The sequence below is a fragment of the Erpetoichthys calabaricus genome, chromosome 3, assembly GCF_900747795.2.
Source record: "Erpetoichthys calabaricus chromosome 3, fErpCal1.3, whole genome shotgun sequence".
NCBI classification, from domain to species: domain Eukaryota; kingdom Metazoa; phylum Chordata; class Cladistia; order Polypteriformes; family Polypteridae; genus Erpetoichthys; species Erpetoichthys calabaricus.
In genome coordinates this window covers 154,232,854-154,245,486 of record NC_041396.2, presented here as the reverse complement: position 1 = coordinate 154,245,486, position 12,633 = coordinate 154,232,854, and the positions used below count along the sequence as shown (strand labels likewise).

General features: G+C 37.6%; 1 protein-coding gene across 4 annotated transcripts in view; it reads right to left on the bottom strand.

Annotated features, from left to right (window-relative positions):
• tiam2a (TIAM Rac1 associated GEF 2a) overlaps positions 1–12,633 on the bottom strand; it is a 324,201-nt gene that overhangs the window by 197,924 nt on the left and 113,644 nt on the right. The window lies entirely within an intron of this gene.

Here is a 12,633-nt window from a genome sequence, read left to right as displayed (position 1 = left end):
ACATATTTATATATAGACATACATATATATATATATATATATATATATATAGACATACATATAGACATACATATATATATATATATATATATATATATATATATATATATATATATCCGAAGCCGTGCAAGCACACTCTTTTGAGAATGCAACGTATAGTTGTACAGAAGAAAAGCAATCTTGCCTCAAATGAATGGCAACCTTTTGTAGGTCTATGAAGTTAATTTAAATTTTAGGTTTACGCGGTGCTTTCTTTCCGAAGTACCTGCACTCATGAATATGTCTGTATGTGTCAGTCGGTCAAATCCACGCGCTTCGCACCGGCAAAGTACCGCTTTTAAATTTTTATTAAGAAGAAAATAAAACGTTTTTAAATTGAGGGAAAATATACTAATAACAGTTTGTTAAGGATCAGTTTTTTTGTGAAGCTGCCTTTACTCGAGTGATCACTTCGAGCTGACTTGGTGGCCAAGTGTAAGCGTTACCTGGAAGTAACCACCCATACAATCAGATTGTGAATCAGACTACGAATGCCGTGAATGTAATTACACACTCACTGCACTTGCTTACGGTAATCGAACCTCTGACGTCAGCGCTAGAGGGGCTTAGCAGCGGTGAAGTATTGGTTTTAAATTTTAATTAAGAACAAAAGAAAACCTCAGAGGTTCGATTCCCGAAAGGGAGTGAAGTGAGTGTCCGGCTACCTACCAGGTAAAGCTTATGGTCGGACAGCAAGTGACGTAACATCAGCCACGGTGCCTTCAGTTGTGAGAAGCAGATCATAGAATGATTGAAAATAGTTTTGCATTTACCTTTTTAGTAAAAGGCGAGCTTTTAAGCCTGAGAAATCACCCCGTAAATGCACACGTTTAATTGCACATGTGTTAATATGTATGGTTACACAGTATTAAAAGACAGTGAAGAACGTGATTTACCTTTGTTCCCGCGTTTGATAAAAGGCGAGCTTTTAAGCCTGAGAAATCACCCCGTAAATGCACACGTTTAATTGCACGTGTTAATATGTATGCTTACACAGTATTAAAAGACACTCAAAAATTAACGTCATTTACCATCAGCCACGGTGCCTTCAGTTGTGAGAAGCAGATCATAGAATGATTGAAAATAGTTTTGCATTTACCTTTTTAGTAAAAGGCGAGCTTTTAAGCCTGAGAAATCACCCCGTAAATGCACACGTTTATTTGCACATGTGTTAATATGTATGGTTACACAGTATTAAAAGACAGTGAACAACGTCAGTTACCTTTGTTCCCGCGTTTGATAAAAGGCGAGCTTTTAAGCCTGAGAAATCACCCCGTAAATGCACACGTTTAATTGCACATGTGTTAATATGTATGCTTACACAGTATTAAAAGACAGTCAAAAATTAACGTCATTTACCTTCGTTCCCGCGTTTGACTCGTGCTGTAAATCTCTTCCTTGTTTTTAGGTCACGTGATTACGTAGGAGGCGTGATGACGCGATACGTGACTCCGCCTCCTCCATTACAGTATATGGACAAAAAAATATGTTCCAGTTATGACCATTAAGCGTAGAATTTCGAAATGAAACCTGCCTAACTTTTGTAAGTAAGCTGTAAGGAATGAGCCTGCCAAATTTCAGCCTTCCACCTACACGGGAAGTTCGAGAATTAGTGATGAGTGAGTCAGTCAGTCAGTCAGTCAGTCAATCAGTCAGTCAGTCAGTCAGTGAGTCAGTGAGGGCTTTGCCTTTTATTAATATGTATAGATATACTTATGTGTCAAGAATGTTAAGCTGTTTATTTCTTTTATTTATCCATAGGGCAGTGAGCTGTGTAGCTCCAAGGGCAAAGAAAACAGCTAATCAGCACAATTGGGTGTCATATTCACGTGTGTGTTCATATTTAAGAGGAAATTTCAATAAAATTCTTTATATAAAAAATAATAATAATGCACAGAAAAAAGTAGTTTAAATATGTTTAAGTTTTTCTCACTTATTATTTATTTGTCAAAATATAAAGCTGGAAGGACTTTCTGAAACAGCAGAATGACTGCTAGTACAATGAACAGAATATACATTCCATAATTAAGAAGTATTGGCTTCTAATTTAGAAACTATTTGGAAAACAAGCATTAAGTTGCTGAGGCTCAGCAAGTTGTTTTTTTCCCCAATATATAATGTTAATATTTTTCATACTACAAGAAGGATGACCCGCTTGTGTAAGCATCAAGAACACACTGCACACATCATAAAAGACACATTGTGGCAAAAAGTTATTCTTGACACATTTCAGAATTAATTACGTACATTCAGCATATGTGCAATAAGTCTTATGCGCCTCCAGACATAGTTATTTGATTCACTATAAAGAATGCTGCATATTAAACTGTATGCAGACTTTGGGCTGTGTATTGAAATTATGCCTTAAAAAATCTAAAATTACATATTGAATGCCTCTACCTACATTAACCCATGAAGGAAAGTGGGCTCACACCAACCAAAAAACAGACCGGTGCTTTCAAAGTTGAAGTTATACACCCCATCTTAGGAGTGCTGATGGTTGAAGGTTTCACTGAAGTCTCAAGTCTGTTCATATCCATACTCTTTCGTTTCAAATGCAAGTTCAAGTGTTGATAAATAATTTATAAAAACAGTTTACTCTACTGATGATTTATCCCAAATGTTTCACTGAGACCCCACAATGACTTCAGGAGAGGAGATCTGTAGTATAATTTTAAGGACAAGGAAAAGTGATGTGTAGCAAAAGTTAAGAATTGTTTTATTCATCCTGTCGCATGACAGGGTCTACTTTTGTGAAGACTTTCACAACAGTCAGACAGCTAGGAACAGAGCAATACCAATAGACACCCATCTCACTCCACCAACAAGGAGAATGAAAAAAAACTGCTGTGTCTCAATTAGTCCAAAGGCAATCAGAAATCCCATCATTCCCTAATCCTCTCTTATTTCCAACAGTCCCAAGTATGGCTCTGGAAGTCATTATTGAAAACAGAGCTCTTTTCATGGCTTCTCCGCCCAGAGCACAGTGTTCTCAAAAAGGAATGAAAAGTAAAAAAGAGCTGTAATCATGGATAGGCACCAGTGCTATCTCTAGTTACGCTAGCCATACAAATTACACTTAATCCATCAACCAGAACCAGCAGCAGCAACAATCCAATGCTTTTTTAAACGCTCTCACAAGAATGTATGCATGCACAGTATCTTTTAAGCCATGAGCAGACAAGGAACAGCAGAGTGGGGGCTGGAAGCTAGCTGACCTGCTGGTTGTTCTGCTTGACGACAAATGTCTGTACAGGGAGGGCCCCATGATAAAAAGCATGCCTGTTAAAATAATTACAAGAAACCAAAAACAGTGTAACAAGCGGGTCTGTGTGTGTATTTGTATGTGCGCATGAAAAGTATCATGTTTGCAGTGCATTGACAGACGCATGTAATATTTTCCCCCAACTTTACTTGTGCTTTCCCTCACCATTATATAGTACAGCTACATTACCTTTGTCTGTTACCAGCCTCTATTGATTTTTTTTTTGAGACTAAATGGCTATTTTCTTTCTTTTTTTTTTTTTAAAAAACACACACAACAGTAAGATAAATATGACATTTATTTTACATAAATCTACAGAGTGCAGATGTTCCACATACTTTCAAATAGTGACCAGAATTTACCAGCTCCACATGCAGAGACTGACAGGTGCCAACACAGGCTTCTTTTATGCTGTTTGATAGGAGAAGATTTTTTTTCCATTCATAATTTCTTTAATCCCTAAAACCAAACAAAATAAAAACCCTAGCCTGGCTAAATGTCTAAAACATGAGAAAACAATGAAGTAACACTGCAGTGGTTTGTGTGATGGAAAGAGGTACATAGGATCGTATGCACTGTTGCATTCAATCCTAAAATAAGTGATGTACAGTACAATAAAATCTGTACATATTTTCATAGTATACCAAAAACGGATATACAGAGAATAGTTACCCTCAAATAATAATGGAAAAAACATTGTAGAGTTGCTATCGCATTGCTCACAGATCCAGGAATGGTAATATGCAAAAAAAAAAAAAAAAAGAAACATTATAAAATATATTTTAAATCAAGTCAGTCCTTAAAAATAGTTTTGGTGAACTATATTTTCTGTGTTCTATTATTATACAGTATGTATTGTGAAGAAGCTAAAAAAAGGATTCTTCCTTCCGAGAGCTGATGCAGGACGTTCAAATAAAATCTTCAGCAAAAGAGGTTCCAAATACTGTAGGTACTGTACCAGTAATAAAATGTATCCAGAAATTATCAAAAGAATAAAATGTATTATATTCCTTCATAAAATAATGTCACATTATACAATAATTATTGGTGCCACCTTGACATGGAGTAGATGCAGAAAAATTAATGCACAACTCAGACAATACACATTTTATTTATTTTTTTTTATATCTTGTCAAATAGAGAGATAATCATACATACACACGTGTATTCATGTACTAATAGTCACACATGTGTATCTACATACACATGCATTTGTGGACTTGATGTTATCTTTTTTTCAAATAGTGATAATTAGATATGTTTTTTCTGTTTCCATTCCAACCTTTTTTCAAACCCTGTAATAAATCTTATTCCTTATTCATTTATAAGGAATCTCATTATCTGGGCTTCTATAGTTATGGCTCAGTAGTGCCAGCAGCCTTATCTGACCTTAATCATTGGTTTCAAAGAGGCTACAACCTCTGAAGAAACAGAATGGGGAGAAAATCATGCTTAGTTAGCAGGTTGTGCTCAAGGGGGGATACATTTGTAATTAAATGGTGCTCCTTCAGAGTCAGCCTCACAAGAGACGAATAATCAGTGCAATTTCACCTTAGCCCAGCTTTTACTCAGCAGGGGTGCAATATCCAATAGGTCACATGCTGTCTAGCTAAAGAATAAGAGGATCCATTAAACTACCCCCAAGCTACATGTTTATTTAATTAGCACAGTCAACAGTCCCTCCCATCTCACAACAGTCCTAGGTTATAATAAATAAAGAAAGCTAATTTATCAGGACTACAGCTAACTAAAAAACTATATTGAATTTCCTACTTTTAAAGCATTATATTCAAGCCATGTTTTGGTTTCTCCCTTTCTGCATCAAATCAGTGAGATTTCTAACACCTTTCCACCTGGGCCTTCACACTTACCAACCCCACTGCCATTTGACAAACCAAAACGAGCCTGTACATCAGCAAAGAATCTCAAATGACTACTACAACAGCAACTTTTACGACAGGTAAAAAAAAACGGTAAAATAAAACTAAATCCAAATGCCTGTTAATTATGAGCAAGTGATGCTTTCTATTTAAACAAAAATATGCAAACAAATATACATTGCCTTTTATTCTTGCAAATATGATTTGATCTTTGCTAGAATGTACAACATATTGGGAGAAAATAATGCCTCTAGCATACATATTCAAGTGGCTAAAGTAACTCCAATGGACAGAAAATTTAGTCAGATTACAGGTCTTTTATAATTGGTCTACACCCAGGGGAATATGGAGCAATTGTTTTTCTTTTATAACTATTTTTTTTAAACAGATAGTTATGTGCAACAGTAAGTACAAGAGACCTGTACCTGTTTCAGCAGCTTACTGAACTGTTTTGTTTCAGAAAGGATGCAGAAGCCTCTGAAGTCCAAATTACTGTGTAAGAAGGAGCAATATCACTACACCAGAATCTCTGTATGCAATACCACTGAAATTTTATGGAGCAAATAGAGCAACTCTTTGTCGGTGTAGACAAGTAAAATAGGCACTTTGTTTGAGGCTTGCCTCATTTTTTAATTGCTGCATCTGTTGTTTGTGCTGCCAGTCCTCCCACATCCTACAGCCCTATACACGGAACTGTGGATGCATGGGAGCCCCACACCCCATCCCCAATACTGAACTGCATGCAAACTGGGTGGATGCTTGGAAAGATGGACATTTGTACAATAGCCCATTACAATCAGATAATGTATACAAAACCCTCTATTTATTTATTAGGACTGTGTGACACTAAAAAACATTAATCTCGTTATCTTTCATCTCTTCTTACAAATGTGTTACATGTTAAATGATCGCTCCTCATTTGACTGGTAATGTTATTTCACTTTCAAAGCATGCACAAATCTGTTTCTGAACTAAGGGTGGCAACAATGTGAGCCAGTGTGTGCATGTGTTTTGCTTTTTTATGTAAAAAAAAAAACAAGACCGATCCCTACAGTTGCATACTGAAATTCTCTCACTTAAACACAAAGCATTTCCAGGCATGGCTCCTGCTGATTTCTTTTTGTTATGTGTTGAAGTGGTGCTGTAACATCACCATTGTGTACCATATTTATATGTAATTTTAACTCACATTTTTCTTGTATATTATGGTGTCTTGTGAAGTAATCCCATCTACTTGCAGTCATGCATGTTTGCAATACTTATTTTTTCAGTACTACAAATACTGTAAAAAAGCCAGAACTGTTACATTTTCAGAACTTTGGTACTGAATTAGTACCTAAGTATTGGTTTCTGTTTTTTGTTTTGTTTTGTTTTTTTTTCTCTCTCTCTAATAAGGAACACTAAATTAGGAGACATGCATGACTTTCCTAATTAAAATCCTGGAGACTTGTACAATGCTAAATGATACCAAAACTACAAAAATGCTCCAAATCAAAATAAAAAGAGGAAAAAATGAACATTGGTCTTTTACTGGGTTATTATTTTAAAATAATACAAACGAAAAAATCATACATTTTCTAAATAATGTGACATCAACACATGCTTCCATTTCTTAAACTAAAAAGAAGATAGTGATCTTCATTCAACTCCTTTCTGCATTTGCAACTAACACTGGTATTTGTTTAAAATGATTATTATTATAACAGAATACACCAAATTCCAATTCACTCTCAGTGAAACTTGTTTTTAATTTTATAATACATTATTAAATGCTGCTTTCCATCAAATATACTTAAAAGTTATGTTTTTAATACATTCTAGAGGCGACATGTATGTTGTAGACATGACAATATAACTACTACAACAATACATTTTATGCTTAACTGCTTTAGCAGCCTTAATAGAAACAGATGTATAAAACAACAACTACAACTGCTGAAACAAAGTGTCACGCGTATGCACCAGTGGGATCACCAAGGGTACCACTCCTAAATGAAAGGGACATAAACACTAATGGTCTCTCCTTTTCCACACACAGCTCCAAGAAGCCCCTAAAGTGACGGCAACTAACCCTTTCTGCAGTGCCCTGAGCCGACCCCGTCTCATTCAGTTGGGGTTCTACAAAACCAGTTGATTTAACTAACTTTGGACCTGGAACCCGATCTGGAGAAGCCTCCAGTGAGCTCCCTGTGCCTCCATAACCTGAAAACACTGATTTGTTGGGCTTTTTCATACTGTCTTTTGTGGTGTGCCATCATGTATGGTTTTTGATTGTTTTGCTTACTAAACGAGGCCATCCAGCCACAAAAAGTTTGGCTTCCAACAGCTTCTTCTTCTAGTCATGTTGTTCAGTTTTTAAACTTAAAATAGGATTTTTTCCTTCCGTCATCTGTAACACTTTGCACAGTACATTGAATCAAATAAAATAATATCAAAAACACTTAAATATTTTCTGTTAAAAGACACTTAGTTATATGTTTATAGCTGCAAACATTAATTTGCTCTAATACAACACATCAGTTATAGTTTGTAAAAGGGGTCCAATTGTATAAGAAAACAGTAGGCCACCTGCTTTTAAATAACCTGTGAGGATAACTCTCATTTAAAACTGTCACAGGCTAGGATTTTGGTACATGAGACAATACTTTTTATTTCACAGTCACACATGTTTTTCCACATTGCTTCTCAATATGCCAATTAATACACAGAAAATCAATTATTAAAAGTAAAATATAATTTTAAGTCCTTATGCCACTGCAATGCTTCACCACATATATAACAGCTCTACCATCCAAACCCTTAAAAGGTTATCTTTTTAGAAAGGTTAACAAATGTGTTTTTTCATCTTAACAACAGACCAGGTATCCCTAGAAATGAACTGTAATTTGTGGTTTTGAACAAGCTGATGAAGATGGATTTCTTGTTTTTAAGAAAGACCGCAATAAAGCATTATGGTCCATTCAAGTAAATTTTGGTCATAAATGATTCATGCAGAAAGTTGAATTCTTCTACACATTTAATGCCGTTTTTTAATTCTTTTATATTAAAATCATAGCAGGTTCCTTCATATAAGTTTTAAACATGAGAGTTCAGATGAGGTCTTATAACTAGCTGGTCCTTTCAAGCTCCTTTGCTGCCTGCTAGCCACACATGGCCTAATCTAGTGATCTGATATTCGACAGAAAGCCAAAAATAAACGGATAGTATCGTTACACTTAGCTTCACCTGAAAGAGCTGAAATCTGGCTGCTGGGTATGACCAGGGAGAAAAGAGGTCATTCAAGTGGAAAAACATATTGCTCTGAATAAAGGAGTAATGGTAAACAATCCAAATGAGTTTCCTTTTCATTTCTAGGGAAAGCCTAAATATCACTGACTCTTAAATTCTGAACTGAAACCAGATATCCTACATCGTGATACTTACGTAAATCTCCATTTAGTAAAACCTACTATATGCTGCTCAGAAACATCAGGGAGATAATGATCTGCTTTATTTATTTTTATATATTTTTTGCATTCATTCATTTTCTTTCCTCATTTTCTCTACTACACCATTATACATTTCAGGAGTCTCTCAGTCCGAAATGGTGAACACTTGCACTTAATGAAAGCTAAAAATCTGCTCACTGCCAGACACTCCTACACAGTGGGGTGCGTGCAGCATCTTCAGCTTGTCTGCTGTCGCTCAAAGTCAGAAACAAACAATCAAGCCTTTCATCACTGCAACCAATATCAGGTTGTTCACAGTTGCAAAAATATTTTGTTAAATGCTGATAGAAAAAAAATAATTTACACATGTATGAAAAACTTACAGAAAGACACAATTTTGTTGAAAACAAACCTGTGGGTACACACTTGTCAAGGTTATTTCACAGTCAACATTAGCAATACCTGTCTCATATTTCTACAAAAATCTAAATCCATACTTTTTTAGATTCAGTAAGGTACTTGACAGAGAGAAAAAATACATTTATTTATTTTCCAAAGAGGCCAATGAAAAGCATTTAACTTGTTTGAAATTCTACCACCACATCCAATATATTAGGCTTTGCAGATCTATACAATGAGAGAGTGGCATATATCACCTTTCAGAAGGTTTTGAATCACCAAGCTTTCCATCCAAGTATGCAATGACTATGCCGGGACATTTAAGGAAATGACTAACAAAAAAAGTGAGCAACTAGAAAAGTTAAAAAACAAGACACAACAAAACAGACCATGTGGTCTCTCTGAATATGCAAGGCTATTCTGGTTAAAGTATGAGGAAGCTAATAAAAAAATAGAAAAATAGTTAATATATCACATATCAGCTAAAGTGTGAGGTCTACTGAATGTGTCCAAGTAAAAGTTCAAGTTTAATCCTACACTCTCCTAATCCCAAAGATACACTGCAGCATCATATGTGAAAGGCCTCCCCATTTTTTCAGTCTGTCTCTCAAGTCTCACAGATTCAAATGAAAAATCCCAACTCCTTAGTCACTTGTCTGTCGTGAAACCCACAATCTAGTTAGTTCAAGAGAATGCATTTTGATCTGATTTAGTCGGATCATTTGAAAGAATCATATATACAGTACTGTGGTGGGTTGGCACCCTGCCCGGGATTGGTTCCTGCCTTGTGCCCTGTGTTGGCTGGGATTGGCTCCAGCAGACCCCCGTGACCCTGTGTTCGGATTCAGCGGGTTGGAAAATGGATGGATATATACAGTATATATATTGCCACACACATGCGCTTGGGAAGCAGTCAATAGGCTTGACTAAGTACGTGATTACACCGGAACAAATGTTGACAGTTTATACTAATGCCTCTTTTCCCTCCACTGCAGTTCCCCAAAAAGGAAATTCACTTAACACCACTACTGGTCTTTCCTCAGAATGCACTTCTGGTCCTGATCCAGAGACCTCTCATCCAATCCCTAACCTGACTTCACTTCCAGTGGCAGCTCTAGAGACCCGCCTCTTCCTCCTTATCCACTATAAAGTTGCAATCTCCTCTTATTTAGTCAGTCGTTATTTTGACTCAGTCTTCAGAGAGTACTCTCTGTTGAATTAAGCACCATTATTTCAAGTATACAGAGCGGATCCCCAAATTTTTTTTGTCTCTCTGTGTCTTCTCTAACAGTGGTGTAGTGGTGCAGATCTGCTTCCAGCCTGTCAGAAGAGCAAGACCTGAGCACCGTGCTCACCAACATCATGTACGAGCTATACCAAATGCAGGTCCAGATGGGAGAATACTATACCAAGCTGGCTGAAGCAGATGTATGGTCTGAGGCACGTGTGGCTGTCAACCAGGATTAGGTGCGGGCTCCATCCCAGGCATTCGTACCTCTCCTCGAGAGTGACAACATCGAGACATACTTTCTTATTTTCGAATGCACACCCAACTGACACCATTGGCTGCGTGGGGAATGGGCCAACATATTAGCACTGTACATGAAGGGGGGAGCGCAGAATGCCTATTACAGTCTCTCTGAGCTGAAATGCTTCTTTGAGCTAACCGAGGTCAAATACTTAGGCTACATTGTGGGCAGGGGCACGGTCAGACCACAATGTTCAAAGATTGATACCATCCTAAAATGGCCCCTTCCGAAACCTACAATGCAGGTCCAAGCCTTTCTCGGACTGGAAGGGTACTACCACCAGTTTGTACCTCATTTTTCTGAGAGAGCGGCGCCTTTAACGGATCTGACAAGGAAGTGGGTCCCTAACAAAAGGGGAGTGTAGATGATGTTTTCTGATTAATTTTATACCCAATGTCCCATATATTTATCTCTTTCTTTTTTTTTCACTGTGCTGCGTCAACATCGTGCACCAAAAGGCGTGAGCTTATTCAGTGCAGCAGGAACACTCAATAAAACTGAATAAAAAAAAAATAAAGTGACGGTGAGATACGAAGAAGGCAGATTCACCAGCGTTTGTGTGTCAGCTTTTATCCCTCCAGATCAGAGAATGTCCAGTTCCATTGCCTCAAAACACTACTCATATCCACAGTTATTCCCAGTTTCAAATAAAAACTAACAGCGTCAGATCCCTAGGGCGGTGTATGTATGATGATCGTGTCTGAGAGAATAAAAGTGAAAAAAAGGTAACTTTTACAAGTACAGTACTATAAATGTACACGGTCTGTTACAGACACAAACCAAATGTATGTGTGTACTGTATAATATTAACAATACGAGCAGCTCACTACTGAAAACAGCAAATAGAGGAGACAGTCAGGATCGAACCGGGGACTCTTGATTATAAGTCGGCAAATCTTAAGGCTACGCCACAGAAGCTGTTGTATCGTCCTTGAACCTTTTGTGAAAGTGTTTATTTGATCTTTGGACTTCAGGCTTCACACATTCTATAGTTCATGCCTACATTTTGTAACATTTATTACTAAAATATAAAAAAAAGTTTCTTTTAACAATGTGTTTACAGATTACTGTAGAAACAGAACACACATGAAATGCATGTGTTCCAAATAACGATCTATTATTTCCACTATAAAACTCCAGCAGTTCACTCACTCCCAGATAATCAAACAAGGCATGAGCTGGGAAAACTTAGTGAACGTTCTGCGACGGTGGGGAATGGAATAGCCGGCTGCTTGCTGCTTGTCTTAATCAGCACATTTACAGGACAAAAGACGCTGACGGAGAAGTGCGAACGGATTTAAGCTGGGCCAGATTTACGAGTTTTCTCGTAGGCTCTGGTAATTCTAGTGTTAAATGGGCAGTCACCCAACTGAGGTACTACCTCCTTGGCCGGGAGTTTGCCATGGTCACCGACCATGCTGCCTCACAGTGGATGACGGTGTACATGGAGGCGAACGTACGCATCACAAGGTGGTTTTTGGACATTCAGTTGTATCATTTTCTGTTGTTTATCGTAACACCAATACTCTCTCTTGGGTTCACAACCTCTCGGTTCAGGGTACCCAACCTGATGGGTCTGTGCTTGGGGCCCCGAGTCACACACGTGAACTTGGGAAGCAGTCAATGGGCTTGACTAAGTGTGTGGTTAAACCGGAACAAGGGTTGACAGTGTGTACTAATGCCTCTTTTCTTTCCTCTGCAGATCCCCAGAAAGGAAATCCACCTAACACCACTTCTGGTCCCCCCTCAGAATGCACTTGCGGTTTCATCTCCAGAGACCTCCCATCCATTCCCAAACTTGACCTCACTTCAGGTTGCAAATCCAGAGACCCGCCTCTTCCTGCCTACCTGCTATAAAGTCACAATCTCCTCTTATTTGGTCAGTCATTGTTTTGACTCAGTCCTCAGAGACTACACTCTATTGCATTGCATTTCAAGTATATGGGGTGGATCCCTAAATCTTTTTTTGTCTCTCTGTGTCTTCTATTACTATCTCTATATTGTAGAAGGAGGACAGGCATCTTCACCAGGAAAGGGGATAATTTCATACCCAGATGGAAAGCCAGAGAAGAACAACAGAATATCCAGTGGAA